Raw genomic sequence first — 14,624 nt, 5'->3', positions numbered from 1 at the left:
ATATATATATATATATATATATATATATATATATATATATAATTTCAGAGCTTCTGCTAAGTCTCTACTTAAGAAAGGATATGATGAGAATAGATTCTGTTCCTTGAAAAGTAACAAGTCTCATTTCTTAGTGGATTCCTGGCTGGAATAGACAAGCTGAAAGATAAGCATGAGCTGTGGATAAAGAGGAAAAGAATAATCTTATTTGTGAAGTTAGAAAACCTGATAGATTATACTGCTTTAAAGAAAATGTTCCCCTTCCTTAATATGAATTGACTATGCTGCCTTGGAATTACTGTTCTTTTTTTAAGTGGTGTGTGTATGTGACAACTATAAATTGCTGACATGAGATAAACACACCAATAGAAGAATGAGAGGTTGCATGCTTATGTGATGGTAGCAGAGAGATCTTCATAGGGAACCCAAACTAGAGTTGCAAGACACAGGCTTATACATGTGGCTAAGGCCTCCTGCTATGATTTATACTCTCAAGACTTATTAACACAGACTTTGAAAAAAGCACTTTGAGGATTATTGATTGTCTTGCTAGAGTAACAGGGACCATCCTAAGGACAGGTGAAGCCCTGTAGATAAAATGTACATTTCCCTAAAGTGATTGCAGGGAAGGAATATTATCCTTACTGTAAAAAACTGAAAAAGGAATTATCTCATGAGCATGTAAGTAAAACAAGAAGCAAAGCAAAGAACTAAAGTTTGTTGTAGAGCAATAATCTGTGTGAGGTTTATTTCCCCTCTTGTCCTAAACAGCTGAGATAATTCATAGTTAGCCAACAATGTTCAGAGCTCTCCCATGTATATAATTCCTTCTAGTTACCCCTAAATTTCAGTAAACATAACATATACTGAGTCCTGTGTCAGTGGTGTTGTAGAAAATTAAAAGAATTGGTAGTAAAGTGAAGTGGCTGTTCATGAACCCCTCTTCTGCTGAAGCCAGCATGCCAGGAAGAGCACTGTGTCAAAGACAAGTGAGGGTCCCTAAATTTCACACACTGACCATTACCTACCTAACATATGACTCAAGTTGCAGCTGAAACAAACAGAGAGAAGTAAGCAACCAGGTGAAAGAGCAAGTAGATTAGATTGACTTAGGATGGGAAATTAAACTCCTCACTCTCTCTCAAATATGCTAGAAAAAAGCCTGAAGAAAGAAGGCAGATACTAGATTACAGGGCTATGCTTTCACCTGCTTAAAACAATCCTATCACTATGTACACAAAGCTTGTGCAGAATCTTCCAAAATTAGTTGTCTCAATATAACAATAACAACTGATTTCTCAGGGTTAGATTTTTATCAAAGTTTGTTAAAAGCGTTATGTCTTTAGTTCTATTTTCATCAATATTTTTATTTAAAACAATTTTGAACAGGATTGTAAAACATATACTCTTATGTTACAAAATGTACATGAAGAAATTGTGGTTAAAGATAGATTCATATTATTTAGGTTGGTGCAAAGTAATTGTGGTTTCAGACCATGAATTTTAAATCATTATAACAAGGCTCAATCACAGCTTTATTAATAAAAATAGAAACCATTATAATCAACACATTTTTGCCAATGAGAAATGTTTGTTTATTCCTGTAGCATAAAAATCCATGCTTTAGGATTTGACAAACCCTTGAAAGGCATTGTCTACCTCCAGCTGGTTGTGTAAGCCTTTTCCCTGCAAAAAGCTGTCAAGATGCTTGAAGAAATGGTAGTCCATTGGCAAGATGTCAAGTGAATATGGTGGATGAGGCGAAACTTTGTAGACTAACTCTCAACTTTTCAAGCATTGGTTGTGCAATGTGCAATTGGATGTTTTCATGGAAAAGAATTGGGCTCTTTCTGTTGACCAATACTGGCTGCAGGCATTGCAGTTTTCAGTGTATCTCATTGATTTGCTGAACATATTTCTCAGATGCAATGGCTTCACCTGGATTCAGAAAGCTGCAGTGGATCAGATGGGCAGCAGACCACCAAACAGTGACCATGACCTTTTTTGGTGCAAGTTTGGCTTTAGGAAGTGCTTTGGAGATTCTTGGTCCAGTCATTGAGATGGTCATCACTGGTTGTCATATATAAAATCCACTTGTCATTGCAGGACACAATCCAAGCAAGAAATAGTTGGTTGCATAGAATAAAAGGAGACAACAGTTCAAAATGATGATTCTTTTTTTTTCTTTTTTTGATTGGCAGTCAGCTCATGGGTACCCACTTACTGAGATTTTTCATCTTTCCAATTTGCTTCAAATGCTGAATGACCATAGAATGGTCCACACTGAGTTCTTTGGCAACTTCTTAGGTTGGTCATTGTCAACTTCCAATGGCCAGCCACTGTGCTCATCATCTTCAAGGCTCTTGTCTCCTTTGCAGAATTTCTTGGACCACCACTGCACTGTACATTCGTTAGCAATTCCTAGACCAAATGAATTCTTGATGTTGTGAATTGTCTCCACTGCTTGATGACCATTTTGAGCTTGAATAAGAAAATTACTCGACTTTGCTTTTTGCCTAATATCATTTCCCTAGTCTAAAATAAATATAAAATAAACAGCAAGTAATAAGTCATTAGCAAAAAGACAAAGTGAGAAATGTGCATTCAAATAACCACTTTTATTTAAGAATGTATTCCAATATAAAAAGGCAAAGTTCAACAATGCAAAACCATGAATACTTTTGCACCAACCTAAATACTATCAGAATAACAGAAAAATTAGTATACAAAAACACAAGTAAAAAAGTTTTCCAGAGTCATTAACGTGGGCTATAAAATTGACTCTGAGTTGTGCAATAGCCAAATAAAGTGAAAAGCAGGATGAATTACAAGAATCATATTGCTTTTGAGATATAAACACCTTGGTATATAGGTGAAGAAAATCTTGTTGTAAAATGAGTCCTGTGAAGAAAAGATATACAGAACAGCACTGTATAATAATCAAGTCACTTCCAGTGGTTCCTTAAGCCTAGCACATCATGCTAAAGCTTCAATCGGTAAAGAACACTGTGTGTTCTTATGTAATCTGCTTGTATTTTTAATAACCAACAGATAACAAAAGCCAGTATATTATACCTGTTATTCTATACTTCTTGAAATAAAATATCATTACTGCACATATAAAAGAATATATTTCTAATATAGTCATTATTTTGATATTCCTAAAATAAAACAAAAGCATAATCTTCTTACCAAAACCACACTGAAGGGATCCACTATTTCTCTCACCTGTGATTCTTTCACATTTTCAACGGTAAAGTTGAACCAGACTCGGAAGCGAGGATTACAGGTGTCTGGCCTAATAAATAAATCATACTCAAACTCAGAGACCTGGTCCACCCGTCCAAGGTTACCTGTTAATAAAATTTAAGAGAACTGGGTATTAATAGAAGTTCATGAAACTCGATGGCACATACATTTAAATATTATGAGCTCTGACAATGACATTTGTCATCATTTGGCACTTATAGGTTCATCTTTCAGAATCCATTAGGCTGCCACCAACTCTGAATGTAGTCCAGGATAAGAGGAAGTTTTCAGCTTGTCTAGGCTGTGGAACAAGCAACTCTTTCTGTCATTATAACCTAGAAGATCAATTTGTGCTACAAGTGTCTTTGACAGACTAGTTGGTATACTATATAGAGCAAGTGGCAAGCACCCTTAAAACAAGTAAAAACCACAACCAAACTTCAGTTTCCTGGTTAGAAAAACAAAAATGATAACACCCTATGTCTTCTGTATTGAACTTTATGGCATACAAGTTACCTCTAATATATTTGATTTTATTTAATTTCAACACAGCTATGCAATTTGTACTGTATTTTGTACATTTTCAAACTTTTATCAGAACATGTTAAGAGAATATACAAGCAGAGTAAGGGTTAAACAAAAATTAGGAGTAGTTTCTACATAAAAATAATAATGGTAAAATCAGAAAAACCATAAAATTAATTTCCATTTCCTCCACCAACAAAACAGGCATATCAAAAGTGTAAAAACTTAAGTGTGACTCCAATTCTTTGTCTCTCCTCTCTCCACCTAATATTCTAATGAGTAGTAAGTTGCCCAAAATTTTAACACTGGGATGGGATAAAAAATAAAAGCAAAGAGTGTGGTGAATTCCCAAACTAGTTAATAAACCAGAAAAAGAGGAGTAAACACAACTACAGAAAGAAACAAAGCAATTAATTGAGAAGTCAGTATGGTCTGCATTTGAAGAGCACAGCAATATCCTACTTTAACAGCAAGGTGTTACTAAATAGAACAAAAAATTATATTCAATATCCTGGGATAATCTATAATGGAAAAAAAATTTTTTAAGAATATGTGTGTGTGTGTAACTAGGTCACTTTGCTGTACAGAAGAAATTAACACAACATTGTAAGTCAATATACTTCAGTTAAATTTTTTTTTAAATCCATAAGTCATCACAAAAAAAATGAGCTCTAGTCTATCTTTCTCCAAAAGAACACTTACAATTAAACTTTATATGCACCAAAGTTCTACACCTGTGGGGGATTCATGTCAATCTATGCCAAAACCAATACAGAATTGTAAAGTAAAAATTAAAAATAAATAAATTAATTAATTAAAAAAAATAAAAATAAAATAAAGCTCAACATTCAGAAAGCAAAAATAAATAAATAAATAAATTATTTCTAAATCACTAGTTCTATTGGCATGTCACTTCTTTTTCTGAGCACCAGTTGTAGTAGACAGAGTACTAGCCTAGGAATCAGCAGACCTGAATTCTAGCTCAGTTGACCCACTGCACAACAATGGGTAAACTACCTACCCTCTCAAGGTCTCATTTGCAAAATGAGAATATTGAGTTACCTAACTTCTAAGGTTCCTTTCAGCTGTAACATTATTTGGCTGCCTGATTCTAAGATTGATCTAAATGATCCAAGATAAGCCTTCCTTCAAAACCAAATCAATTAACCTTAGGGTGATTTTGTCTGCTCTCATTAAAATATGGCCTGAGAACCAGACTGACTCCTCCTTCCAGAACCTGGATGATCAGATACCTTGAGTTAAGTAGACACATTATTTTTTTTTTAATGCATTGATGGGAAATACAAACAAGAGTTAATTAAAACCAAAAGCTTTTAATTTTTCTAGCTTCATTGTCTTCAGAATTTCCAAGGAGATTCATCAATGGAATTAGTCCTTTCAAATATTATCATTCAAAAATATTTACTAAGGCTTCTTTTGTAGAAGAAAGAACATTTAATATATGAGAGCATTGAACTTAAAATCAGATCTAAACTCAAGTTTTATCTCTGTCACTAAGTGACCTTGGAAAAGTAACCCAATCTGTGTACAACCTCTGCTTATTCAACTATAAAGTAGGATTCATAATAATAGAAATATGAATATTTATCTCCAGGCTAATTAATATGAACATTAATTTTAACTAATACATAACTGACAACATGAATTTTCAACAGAAAACTAACATTTTCTGAGCATTTCTACATGCCACATACTGTCCCAAATGCTTGGTATATTGATATATTTACTTCTTACAACAACCCCCAACTGGTAGGACCCACTACAGTCCTCATTTTACATATGAAAAAAAGCAAGGGACAAATATATAAAATAACTTAGCCAAAGCTAATATACCATGTAAGCAAGTATGAGTCAGAACTGGGATTTGAATTCAAACAATATGTCTCTAGCCACTAGACAATAAGTTCAGTTCAGTTCAGTCTCTCAGTTGTGTCTCACTCTTTGTGACCCCATGAACCACAGAACGCCAGGAATCCCTGTCCATCACCATCTCCCGGAGTCCACCCAAACGCATGTCCATTGAGTTGGTGATGCCATCCAACCATCTCATCCTATGTCATCCCCTGCTCCTCCTGCCCTCAATTTTTCCCAGCATCAGGGTCTTTTCCAGTGAGTCAGCTCTTCACATCAGGTGGACAAAGTACCGGAGTTTCACCTTCAACATCAGTCCTTCCAATGAACACCCAGGACTGATCTCCTTTAGGATGGACTGGTTGGATCTCCTTGCAGTCCAAGGGACTCTCAAGAGTCTTCTCCAACACCACAGTTCAAAAGCATCAATTCTTTGGCGCTCAGCTTTCTTCACAGTCCAACTCTCACATCCATACATGACCACAGGAAAAACCATAGCCTTGACTAGACGGACCGTAGTCAGCAAAGTAATGTCTCTGCTTTTGAATATACTATCTAGGCTGGTCATAACTTTTCTTCCAAGGAGTAAGCGTCTTTTGATTTCATGGCTGCAGTCACCATCTGCAGTGAATTTGGAGCCCCCAAAAATAAAGTCTGACACTGTTTCCCCATCTATTTCCCATGAAGTGATGAGACCGGATGCCAAGATCTTCATTTTCTGAATGTTGAGCTTTAAGCCAACTTTTTCACTCTCCTCTTTCACTTTCATCAAGAGGCTTTTTAGCTCCTCTTCACTTTCTGCCATAAGGGTGGTATCATCTGCATATCTGCGGTTACTGATATTTCTCCCGGCAATCTTGATTCCAGCTTGTGTTTCTTCCAGTCCAGCGTTTCTCATGATGTACTCTGCATAGAAGTTAAATAAGCAGGGTGACAATATACAGCCTTGACGCACTCCTTTTCCTATTTGGAACCAGTCTGTTGTTCCATGTCCAGTTCTAACTGTTGCTTCCTGACCTGCATACAGAGTTCACAAGAGGCAAGTCAGGTGGTCTGGTATTCCCATCTCTTTCAGAATTTTCCACAGTTTATTCTGATCCACACAGTCAAAGGCTTTGGCATAGTCAATAAAGCAGAAATAGATGTTTTTCTGGAACTCTCTTGCTTTTTCCATGATCCAGTGGATACAGAAAAAAACATTTGACAAAATCCAACATACATTCAAAAAAAGCTTTCCTGAAACAAATAATACTTGGAAATGCTCTGTAATTGTTAAGTGGCATGCATTTTAAAAAAGAAAAACCCACAAAACTTAAAGCTAATCAGTTCAGTTCAGTTCAGTCCAGTTCAGATGCTCAGTCATGTCCGATTCTTTGCAACCCCATGGACTACAGCATGCTAGGCCTCCCTGTCCATCACCAACTCCCGGAGTTTACCAAAACTCATGTCCATAGAGTCGGTGATGCCATACAAACATCTCATCCTTTGTCATCCCCTTCTCCTTCTGCCTTCAATCTTTCACAGCATCAGGGTCTTTTCCAATCACTCAGCTCTCCGCATCAGGTGGCCAACGGATTGGAATTTCAGCTTAAATATCAGTCCTTCCAATGAACACCCAGGACTGATTTCCTTTAGGATGGGCTGGTTGATCTCCTTGCAGTTCAAAGGACTCTCAAGAGTCTTCTCCAATGCCACAGTTCAAAAGCATCAATTCTTCGGTACTCAGCTATCTTTATAGTCCAACTCTCACGTTCATACATGACTACTGGAAAAACCATAGCCGTGACTAGATGGAACCGTGAACCATGAACTTCCTGATGTTCAAGCTGACGTTCAAGCTGGTTTTAGAAAAGGCAGAGAAACCAGAGATCAAGTTGCCAACATCTGCTGGATCATGGAAAAGGCAAGAGAGTTCCAGAAAAACTCTATTTCTGCTTTATTGACTATGCCAAAGCGTTTGACTGTGTGGATCACAATAAGCTGTGGAAAATTCTGAAAGAGATGGGAATACCAGACCACCTGACCTGCCTCTTGAGAAATCTGTATACAGGTTAGGAAGCAACAGTTAGAACTGGACATGGAAAAACACACTGGTTCCAAATAGGAAAAGGAGTATGTCAAGGCTGTATATTGTCACCCTGCTTATTTAACTTATATGCAGAGTACATCATGAGAAACGCTGGACTGGAAGAAACACAAGCTGGAATCAAGATTGCCGGGAGAAATATCAATAACCTCAGATATGCAGATGACACCACCTTTATGGCAGAAAGTGAAGAGGAACTAAAAAGCCTCTTGATGAAAGTGAAAGAGGAGAGTGAAAAAGTTGGCTTAAAGCTCAACATTCAGAAAACGAAGATCATGGCATCTGGTCCCATCACTTCACGTGAAATAGATGGGGAAACAGTGGAAACAGTGTCAGACTTTTTTTGGGCTCCAAAATCACTGCAGATGGTGACTGCAGCCGTGAAATTAAAAGACGCTTACTCCTTGGAAGAAAAGTTATGACCAGCCTAGATAGTATATTCAAAAGCAGAGACATTACTTTGCCGACTAAGGTCCATCTAGTCAAGGCTATGGTTTTTCCTGTGGTCATGTATGGATGTGAGAGTTGGACTGTGAAGAAGGCTGAGCGCCGAAGAATTGATGCGTTTGAACTGTGGTGTTGGAGAAGACTCTTGAGAATCCTTTGGACTGCAAGGAGATCCAACTAGTCCATTCTGAAGGAGATCAGCCCTGGGTGTTTTTTGGAAGGAATGATGCTAAAGCTGAAGCTCCAGTACTTTGGGCACCTCATGTGAAGAGTTGACTCATTGGAAAAGACTCTGATGCTGGGAGAGATTGGGGGCAGGAGGAGAAGGGGACGACCCAGGATGAGATGGCTGGATGGCATCATGGACTCGATGGACGTGAGTCTGAGTGAACTCTGGGAGATGGTGATGGACAGGGAGGCATGGCATGCTGCGATTCAGGGGTCGCAAAGAGTCAGACACGACTGAGAGACTGAACTGAACTGAACTGACTAGACGGAAGTTTGTATGCAAACTAATGTCTCTGCTTTTGAATATGCTATCTAAGTTGGTCACAGCTTTCCTTCCAAGGAGCAAGTGTCTTTTAATTTCATGGCTGTAGTCACCATCTGCAGTGATTTTGGAGCCCAAAAAAATAAAGTCAGTCACTGTTTCCACTGTTTCCCCATCTATTTTTCATGAAGTGATGGGACTGGCTGCCATGATCTTAGTTTTCTGAATGTTGAGTTTGAAGCCAACTTTTTCACTCTCCTCTTTCACTTTCATCAAGAGGCTCTTTAGTTCTTTTTCACTTTCTGCCATAAGGGTAGTGTCATCTGCATAATCTAAGGTTATTGATATTTCTCCTGGCAATCTTGATAACAGCTTGTGTTTCTTCCAGTCCAGCGTTTCTCATGATGTATTCTGCATATAAGTTAAATAAGCAGGGTGACAATATACAGCCTTGATGTACTCCTTTTCCCATTTGGAACTAGTCTGTTGTTCCATGTCCAGTTCTAAATGTTGGTTCTTGCCCCGCATACATATTTCTCAGGAGTCAGGTCAGATGGTCTGGTATCCCCATCTCTTTCAGAATTTTTCACAGTTTGTTATGATCCACACAGTCAAACGCTTTGGCATAGTCAATAAAGCAGAAATAGATGTTTTTCTGGAACTCTCTTGCTTTTTCAATGATCCAGCAGATGTTGGCAATTTGATCTCTGGTTCCTCTGCCTTTTCTAAAACTAGCTAAAACATCTGGAAATTCACAGTTCACGTATCACTGAAGCCTGGCTTGGAGAATTACTTTTCTAGCGTGTGAGATGAGTGCAATTGTGTGGTATTTTGATCATTCTTTGGCATTGCATTCTCTGGGATTGGAATGAAAACTGAACTTTTCCAGTCCTGTGGCTACTGCTGAGTCTTCCAAATTTGCTGGCATAGTGAGTACAGCACTTTCACAGCATCATCTTTTAGGATTTGAAATAGCTCAAATGGAATTCTATCACCTCCACTAGCTTTGTTCATAGTGATATTTCCTAAGGCCCACTTGACTTCACATTCCAGGATGTCTGGCTCCAGGTGAGTGATTACATCATCATGGTTATCTGGGTCATGAAGATCTTTTCTGTGTAATTCTTCTGTGTATTCTTGCCACCTCTTCTTAATATCTTCTGTTTCTGTTAGGTCCATACCATTTTTGTCCTTTATTGAGCCCATCTTGGCATGAAATGTTCCCTTGGTATCTCTAATTTTCTTTAAAAGATCTCTAGTCTTCCCCATTCTATTGTTTTCCTCTATTTCTTTGCATTGATCACTGAGGAAGGCTTTCTTATCTCTCATTGCTATTTTTTGGAACTCTGCCATCAGATGGGTATATCTTTCCTTTTCTCCTTTGCTTTTTGCTTCTCTTCTTTTCATAGCTATTTGTAAGGCCTCCTCAGACAGTCATTTTGTAAGGCCTCCTCAGATAGCCATTTTGTGTTTTTGCATTTCTTTTTCTTGGGGGTGGTCTTGATACCTGTCTCCTATACTATGTCATGAACCTCAGTCCATAGTGCATCATGCACTCTGTCTATCAGATTTAGTCCTTTAAATCTATTTCTCACTTCCACTGTATAATCATAAGGGATTTGATTTAGGTCATACCTGAATGGTCTAGTGGTTGTCCCCACTTTCTTCAATTTAAGTCTGAATTTGCCAATAAGGAGTTCATGATCTGAGCCACAGTCAATTCCTAGTCATGTTTTTGCTGACTATATAGAGCTCTTCCATCTTTGGCTGCAAATAATATGATCAATATGCTTTTGGTGTCGACCATCTGGTGATGTCTATGTGTAGAGATTCTCTTGTGTTTTGGGAAGAGGGTGTTTGCTATGACCAGTGCATTCTCTTGGCAAAACTCTATTAGCCTTTGCTCTGCTTCATTCTGTACTCCAAGGCCAAATTTGCCTATTACTCCAGGTGTTTCTTGACTTTCTACTTTTTCATTCTAGTCTGCTGTAATGAAAAGGACATCTTTTTTGGGTGTTAGTTCTAGAACGTCTTGTAGGTCTTCATAGAACTGTTCAACTTCAGCTTCTTCAGCATTACTCGCTGGGGCATAGACTTGGATTACTGTGATATTGAATGGTTTGCCTTGGAAATGAACAGAGATCATTCTGTCATTTCTGAAACTGCATCCAAGTACTGAATATAGGACTCTTTTGTTGACTGTGATGGCTACTCCATTTCTTCTAAGGGATTCTTGCCCACAGTAGTAGATATAATGGTCATCTGAGTTTAATTCACCAATTCCAGTCCATTTTAGTTCACTGATTCCTAAAATATCGACATTCACTCTTGCCATGTCCTGTTTGACCATTTCCAATTTGCCTTGATCCATGGACCTAACATTCCAGTTCCTATGCACTATTGCTCTTTACAGCATTGGACCTTGTTTCTGTCACCAGTCACATCCACAACTGAGTGTTGTTCTTGCTTTGTCTCCGTCTCTTCATTCTTTCTGGATTAGTTCTCCACTGATATCCAGCAGCATTTTGGGCACCTTTGACCTAGGGAGTTCATCTTTCAATGCCCTATCTTTTTGCCTTTTCATACTGTTCATGGGTTTCTCAAGGCAAGAATGCTGAAGTGGTTTGCCATTCCCTTCTCCAGTGGACCACATTTTGTCAGAACTCTCCATCATGACCTGTTCTCACTTAATACTTTAAGATTTTATTGCTTCTCCCTGAGATCAAGGATAAGGAAGTTCATCTTCATCACTTCTATTCAAATCACTCTGGAGTACTAAACTTTGCAATAAGGCAAGAAAGACAAATCAAAGACATAAAAGCTATGAAAGAAGAAATAAAAATATCATTTCTTACAGAAGATAATGTTTACATTGAAAAAATCTCAGAACATCTACAAAAAAACTACTTGAACTAAGAAACAAGTTTAACAAAGTCATAAAACACAAGGTCAAGATAAATGCAAAATCAATTGTACCAGCTAGTAAACGGAAACGTAAACTTGAGAATAAAACACCTAGAAATTTGTCTAACTAGATGTCCAGATCTTCTACAATAAAAGTTACAAAATATTGCTGAGAGAATTTGAGAAATACCTATGGAAAAGGAAATATATGTTGCATGTTCAGAGATGAAAGACTCAAAATTGTTAAGATGGCAACTCTCCTAAATATATGTATACAGGTTCAATAGAATGATAATCAAATTGCAGAAGTCTTTTTGTAGAAATTGACTGGTTTAATTGTATAAGAAAATACAAAGAACCTAGTATAATCAAAGTAATTTAATAAAGAAAAAAGAGCAAAAACTGTTAAAAAAGAAGTTATAGTAATCAAGATAGCTTGATTTCAAAACAATATATAGATCTATAGATACACAGATCAGTGGAACAGATAACAGAGTCAGAAATAGACCTACACATGTATAAGCATTTGATTTGCAAGGCAACTCAGTGAGGAATTATAAGTCTTTCCAACAAATAGTGCTGAAAATAAGGATCAATTCTTACTTAAAACCATACATAGAAGTTAACCCAAAATAGATCATAATTACAAAACTTGTAGAAGAATACATGAAGGAAAATTTTGCAGTCTTTGGTTAGGTAAAGATTTCTTCTATAGAACACCAAAAACATGAAATATTCAAGAAAAATGATAATTGGATTAAAAACACTTTCATTTTTTGAAATACACTATTATGACATGAAAAAGGAAGCCACAGACTGGGAGAGGATACCTGCCAACCTCTACCAAGGACTTGCATCCAGAATATACAAAGAGCTCTACAAATCAAAATTAATATGAACAATTCAACCAGAAAATCAGCAAAAAATTTTGAATAGACACATCACAATAAAAGATGAGTGCCCCTAAACCATAAAATATGCCAAACTCCATTTATTATCAAAGAAATACAAATTAAAACTATGATGACCACACCTATCAAAATAGCTTTTTTAAAAAAAGAACAGCTTGGTTCATTTTATTAAGAGATGGATTTTGATAATTTTATTATGCTTCATAAGCATCAAAATTAGTAATATACCTAATTATCAATTATGTTAATAATAGCCCAATAACTTATTCCAGAAGTGTTTTTAATCTTTACTTTTTAAGTTATGGGAATAAGTTTTTTAATATGTACATATATACATGTGTAGCAGATTTTGTTGTAAGAGGCAGGGAAAAGTGATCACTAAGACTTTCAAGCCAGAAAAAATATATAGTGTATTAGGATATTTCTGTGGGTAACGTAAAAGGAAAACATGATTTTATGTACAAAGATGAAACAGTGTACCTTTTCTGCTTAGAAAAGTCTGCTCATTTACTATTAAATGGAAAATAACAGCTAACTATTATATACTACTATGTGCCAAAAACTCATCAAATTACCAAATTCTGTAAACTCATTTAAACATAACATCTCCAGAAGCTAAGCTACATTATCAATCTCACCTTACTATGAGGAAACTGAGATACAGAGACATTAAGTAATTTACTTAAGGTCATAAAACTAAGTATGGTGTCAGGACGAAAGAGTGAGCTAAGAGGCCAGACTCAATCTTTGTCATCTCATTAATGTTAAATAATTCATACAGTCTAGATCTGAACCCACCTACTTCAACTTGGGTATTTTATTTTATTCATCAAAGAAAATTTTAATCCAGTAAGATATCTTTGTATTTTAATGGTGGCACAGTCCATTTACCTTGGTGCAATTACTGACTTTTTAACATCTTGTTTTTCCTAATTATCTTTCTTTTATCATGTGTCTCTTGCCTCCTCTTCCGCTAATCAGGTTTTTTTTTTGTCTCTATTCCCTTTCTGTCAGTTTGGAAGTTTACATTCTATTTATGTTCTACTGTTATTATCCTTAAATTTTAAAAGATCAATACTTGGCATAAAGTATAAATTTAAATAGCTGTACCTTTCTCTCTTCAAAATTCAAGAATATTAGAACAATCACTCTCTTATATTATCTTTTTCCTTCATGGTTTTGAAGAACTTCTCTTTATTTATAGTTATTCTTCAGTTTCACGGTTATTAATACATATCAGAGAGAAATGGTTTGAAGGATACAGTTTTAGTTATTTTACAGGAGTTGTATTTACAATATGAAAGATTCATGTATTTCATAAGTCATTACTTTGAATATTGCCTCTGTGTGACTGTCTCCTGGAATTCTTCATCTTAATATAACTTAAGTTCTCTTCTATACATTTCATCTATATTCATCTCTGTGATGCCTCAGCCCTGTCTTCTACTTCATTAATCTATCTTCAGTTGTATAATGAGATATTTAAACCAGTCTCAGAGTTTTTAATTTAACCTAACTTCAGAGTTATACATTTTGATGATTATATATATTTCATTTTCAGACATTCAACTTGGTTCTTTTATAAACATATATGATTTATTTTTATAATAACTTTTCTTGACTTTCTGAGTCCTCCTTTTACACCTTTAATCATTTTAAACACATGCGCTTATATCTTCTCTTTAGAAATTTTTGGAGTTTTATCCTAGTATTTGTTGAGTTTGCTACTTCCCATCCACAGGATACTGTTTTTTTTTTTCTGTGTTTTAAAATATTTGTTTTTAAATTCACCTACACTATCTGTTGGAGTAGGAAATGGCAACCCACTCCAGTATTCTTGCCTGGAGAATCCCATGGACAGAGGAGCCTGTGGGCTACAGTCCACGGGGTCCCTAAGAGTCATATATGACTGAGCAACTAATACTTTCACATTATCTGTAGAATCCCTGCACTTTGTAAAAATCCCTGTGCTGATCCTTCTCGGAAGGTATGATCCTTCTGGGTTTTTGTAGTTTTGCATTTGTTTCTTAAAAGCACTCCAGAAATGTCTCCATCCTGTAACTACTTTTTAAATTAAATTTTCATTTGGGAAAAATGGCATTCATTAAGAAAGATGTGGAAATTTTGATCCCAAAACCATGGT

At 36.3% G+C, this 14,624-nt stretch overlaps 1 protein-coding gene across 1 annotated transcript in view; it reads right to left on the bottom strand.

Annotated features, from left to right (window-relative positions):
- The window catches only part of LOC120856591 (cytosolic carboxypeptidase 6-like), a 670,594-nt gene extending 667,250 nt beyond the window's left edge, over positions 1–3,344 (bottom strand). Inside the window, exon 1 of the mRNA XM_040231945.1 lies at positions 3,226–3,344. The gene's annotated coding sequence lies outside the window, so the exon portion shown is untranslated. The remainder of the gene's footprint in view (positions 1–3,225) is intronic.
- Positions 3,345–14,624: the final 11,280 nt, after the last annotated feature.

The sequence above is a fragment of the Oryx dammah genome, unplaced genomic scaffold (assembly GCF_014754425.2).
Source record: "Oryx dammah isolate SB20612 unplaced genomic scaffold, SCBI_Odam_1.1 HiC_scaffold_28, whole genome shotgun sequence".
Lineage (NCBI taxonomy): Eukaryota > Metazoa > Chordata > Mammalia > Artiodactyla > Bovidae > Oryx > Oryx dammah.
Note: the sequence above shows the minus strand (reverse complement) of the source record. Positions and strands in the feature narration are given on the sequence as shown.